We start from the raw sequence: 5,246 nt of genomic DNA, 5'->3' as shown, positions 1-5,246 counted from the left end.
AATCATTTGTTCAGGTCTGGAGGACAGTTCTGAGGTATTTTCTGGTGTCTCTCTGGCTGCTCTCATGGGAAGATAGCCAGGTAATCATTCTACCTTAGAGCTCAGGAGCTCAAACATAACTTAGGTCAAGATGTTATCTTTAGTCTGCCAGAGGTCCTGACTTACCATGTGACCATTAGTCAGATCCAGGCTACTGGTTGCTGTCTGTCTTCTGCTTCCTAAGGTGTTTCTGATTACCTGAGAAAAGGCTAGGTGTCTGAGGGGAGGGGGGAGGGAGGGAATATGATTTCTAGAGCTAGGATTTAAAACTATATTTAATCAAAGTCATAAGGACCCTTGGTTTCATTTATATATAAGACAGAGTTGATATCCTGAATCATTTGTTAAAAATAGTTTTTCACAAATAACTGTCCAGGAGGACATTGAAAGTGGAGTAGAACACAGAGTCACCAGATCAAAATGCAGTATTCATGATATAGTGATGCATAAAAAGGTTTGTTGTTTATCTGAAAATTTATTTGAACTGGGTGTCCTGTATTTTATCTGGCGACTCTACACACATGGCAATCTCTGTTGTATGGGAAGGTCCTGAATGTCAACTAGTATCCTTGACCTTCACATACTAGATACTAATAGGCCCCTAAAGGAAAACTTGGTTCCTCTATAGTCACAACACTTCTGAACCAAATGTGTGGGGTTTTCCCCCACACCAACCAATTCTCCAACTCTTCAGACACCAATTGGATGTCCTACAATTTAATTTTGACACTGCTTAGAGTTAGCACAGACCCCACAGGTTAAGGACTTACTTAATCCTACAAAACCATCCCCCACCTCAGAGGTCAATCACAATAAGTCAGGTTGACACCTGTACTTCTGACCAACTGGCTACAAATTGGGGTTCCCATAACCTTCTCCTCAGATTTGATAATTTGCTATAATGGCTCACAAAACTCAGAGAAACACTGACTTATGTTTACCAGTTTATTATAAAAGATATAATAAAGAATACAGTGGGACAACAAGATGAAGAGGTACATAGGGTGAGGTCTGGAAGGATCTGGAGCACAGGAGCTTCCACCCCTGTGGAATTGGGGTGTGCCATTCTCCCAACACCTAGATGTGTTAACCAACCTAGGAGTGTTCTATATAGTGTAGTTCAGGGATGTTTATGGAAGCTTCATCATGTAGTCAGGATTGATTATTAACTCAGTCTCTAGCCCTTCTACCCACCCCCACCTCCAAACCCCACTCCAGAGGATAGGAGGTAGGGCTGAAAGTTCCAAGCTTCTAATCATAGCTTGGCCTTTCTGGTGACCAGCCCCCATCCTAAAGCTATCCAGGAGCCCACCAAAGAGTGCTTCATTTGAAGAAAAAAATTCCCCTATTACAAGAAAATAAATCAATAATACTCTTATTACTCAGAAAATTACAAGAGTTTTAGAAACTCTTTGTCCAGGAACCAGGGTCAAAGACCAAATATATGTATTTATTATTATGTCACAACCCCTCAATAACTGTGACAACTAAATATCCTTACAACTTTCAAAATGCACCTAAGAGCTGACCCTATTGAGAACCACTGGCCTACAGTGATTCATACACACAGAGCCCCCATCAGCTTTTCAGTGATTGAAGCAAACATTCATGAACAGTTAAGGATCCACAGACATTTGTAAAAGACCTCAAGGTAAAAACCAAAGACCAGAACAAATAGATAGGGAAAGGGGACTCAGAGTAAAGATCAAGAAGGAAAAAACAACTTCAGGAAAAAAAAAGTGTTTGTAATCTTTGGAGAGACAATAGCAAGAAAAGAATGCTAAAGAAGGAGAAGAAATGAGAAACCTGTAAGAGCAGTTGAAAATTAAATATGTGACAGCCAAGGTTGAAAAACTATTTAAGTTGAAAAAAAAATCTATAGAAGGCATAGAAGATAAATTCAAGGGAGTCTGCCAGAAGCAGAACAAGGTTACAGGGATAGACAATAGGAGAGAGTGAGCTAGAAAATTAGAGGATCAGTTCACACAGTTCAGAATTCTAGAAAGAAAAAACAAAAATTTGAAAAGGGAAGAAATGTATCAAACAAATAATTTTTTTAAAAAAATCTTAGTACTAAAAGACTTGAGTTTCCAGATTAAAAGGGTCTGTCAAGTGCCAACACAAAGAATACAATCCATATTGTGATAACATTTCAAAACACCAAGCATGAATAGAAGTTCCTAAAGAAAAAAAAATAACTAGGAATATGAATGACCACCTGTGAGGTGTAATATAGAAAGCTAGAAAACATGAAGCAGTCCTTTCAAAATTCTAAGGTAAAAAATGATTTTCAGTATTAATTCTATACCCAGCCAAATTATCAATCAAGCGTGAAGAGAAAGAAAAATTCATGCTTGAAAGTCTCAAGTATTCTTTCTCATGAAGCTATTTGAGAATGAGATCCATGAAAATGAGGGAGTTAATAAACCATTAAAGAAAAAGACATGAGAACCCTTGCCAGTTTGGCTTAGCGGTTAGAGCATCGGCCTGCGGTCCAGAGAGACCCGGGTTCGGTTCCCGCTAAGGGCGCGTACCTCGGTTGCAGTTTGTCCCTGGCCCTGGTTGGTCATACGGGTGGCAGCCACTCGATGTGTCACGTCGATGTTTCTCTCTCTCTCTCTCTCCCTCCCACTCTATCTGAACAAGAAATGGAAAAAGGTCCTCAGGTGAGGATTAAAAAAAAAAAGAAAAGAAAAGCACATGGGATCCAGAAAACAGGATCAAACACAAGCGAGAGTCAAAGGAGATTTTTAGGATAATGACAGAAAATCCCAGAGCTATAGCTGTGTAGCTGGCCCAGAGAGCAAGTCAGCTTGGAGCAAGATGATGAAGGCAGGAAAATTATCTGGTACATTTAACTTTGTGAACAATAATGTTAAGAAGCCATCTATCAAAACTGAGAAATGTAGGCAAATGGGGGAGGAAATAATTACTAACCCTGGGAATATCAAAAAGTTTACAAGAAAAGAAGCATAAATGCAATACAGCCCTTGGCTCTGCAATAAACAGTATTTACATGGTTACAATAGTAGAAATACTGAAATCAGATTTAACCAAAAATTGCAATATATTTATATCAGCAGAAAGAGGAACGGGAAGTGGAGGTGGGGAACAGCAAGAAAGCTATATCCCATTTAACCTATGAGAAAACCAATAGTTAAAGTCTAAAATTCATGACTCAAACCAACAATATCACACAGAGAAAAATAAAGATGTAGTAAAGAAAAAGAAGAACTAAAAAAAAAAAAAATGTTTAGAGTAAATTAAACAAGAGACAGCTGTTCTTCCTAATGAGCCTTTCAGCATTGTTTAACTTTTAAACAATGTAAAAGTTACAGAAGTAAAAATTAATAGATAAAAGTAAATATCTTAAACGTGCTATTTGAATAAAGCAAAACTAAATTTTGAGAAATTATTATGGCTGTGGTAGAAGTGGTCTGGGCACTTTCTCAAGATCAGGAAGACCTGCTTTCTGACCCTAAATTAAATAAATCATTGATCTATACTCTGCCCTGCAACAGGCAAAATAAACCAGCCCCTTTGAAAAGGGAAACCAGTGACTCCTCTGGTTAGAAAAAGACCACAGAGGACGCTGGGGAAGGACCCTGCTGTGCACACCTGCAGTGGACATCTCCCTCTTTCAGTCAGTGTTTTGCCAAGTCACCAGGAGCAGGAGGCTTTCTCTATTACGCAGCAACAAATGGGGGATGGATGGTTCGATAATGAGGACTGATAACTGTCTCACACAGAGACGGCCTGGGCCTCCCAAAGCTTTAGATTACAACCTAGATGGCCCTTATCACGGTTCCTGAAGTTGCATCTGGGACATGGAGAAGCCATAGAAGATGCAGAGTGAATGTTTTTTTCAAACACAAGGAAAGACCGGGAGACAGATTAAACAAAGATTCTCAGCTATGGAAGCAGATTGATGGGGGGAAAAAATAAGAGATGTGTCTCTCTTTAAATCTTGTTTTAAATTGAAGGTTGTACCCTGGCCAGTGTGGCTCAGTAGTTGAGCATCGACGCATGCAACAAGAGGTCACCAGTTCGATTCCCAGTCAGGGCACATGCCCAGGTTGTGGACCAAATCCCCAGTGGGGGGCATGCAGGAGGCAGCCAATCAATGTTCTCTCTCATTGATGTATCTATCTCTCTCTCCCTCGCCTTTCCTCTCTCTCTTAAAAAAAAAAAAAAAAAAAAATCAAAGAAAAAAATTAAAAATAAATAAATAAATTGCTGGTTGCCTTGTATGTAAAGATTAAAAATTATTTAATTGCTGTTGGGTTTTAATGAAGAGTTTTATTTTGGTAGGAAAACAAAATGGGCTGGGTAGTGTGCAATAGCTTGTGACTCAGTTATCCATACTTAAGAAAAACCTGTCTGCTTGGATCACAAGCCCACAGTTCCCATGGGTGGCAGCTTTACCTGGGGTGGCAGCTTTACCTGGGCTGTAAACCTGGTGCTCAGGAATAGAAATCCCCTTTGGCTTCGTCAGCCTGAACCTGAGACTTGATGAGAAACACCATGTCCCTTTTGAGCCTGTATTTTCAACCACGGTCATCTCAAACCAGATCGGATTATTTGTATATGTTAGTTCATCACAAACTCTGGTGGGGACACTGACATTTACTTGACGCTGTCGAACACAGTGCATTACATTCCAGATGTGTTTTGATAACTATCTCATTAAGAACCTTTGAATGTTTACTAGGAATAACTGAAGATCTACAACTAGAGATTAAGGTAATTGTTTCTGAAGGAGTTTTTACCAGACTCAGGTTGGTTTTTCATTACATAGTTTATTAACTAGACCCTAAATACTCCCTCCCTCACAAAAGAACTTGATTTGGCCTAAAAAGACAAAAATATGGACATAGGACATAAACACAATGTCAGAGTGAACCCGTGCAAAAAGGAGCAGCCCTAAACTTTCAGAGTGTCCCACATGATTTTCTGGGTCCCAGGTCTGAAACCACCACCTCAAAGCATGGAGCTCTCAGCTCCCCGGTAACCTGTGGCACAATCTCTTTTTATGAATGATGAAGTTTGGGGTTCTCCTGGACTCTGGCTACAGGGGCCAGCCTGTTAGTCAGGCACTGCAGGTGCTTCCTGGGGAGCTCACGGTGGAGGAAGTCAGCGGCACGGCCGTCCACACCAGCTATCCTCGCCACAGGTCACGGTAGACTTCTGGGGGTGCACATGTGAGA

The sequence above is a fragment of the Molossus molossus genome, unplaced genomic scaffold (assembly GCF_014108415.1).
Source record: "Molossus molossus isolate mMolMol1 unplaced genomic scaffold, mMolMol1.p scaffold_m16_p_15, whole genome shotgun sequence".
Taxonomy (NCBI): Eukaryota; Metazoa; Chordata; class Mammalia; order Chiroptera; family Molossidae; genus Molossus; species Molossus molossus.
The sequence above is the reverse complement of the archived record's forward strand: the minus strand, read 5'-3'. Positions refer to the sequence as shown.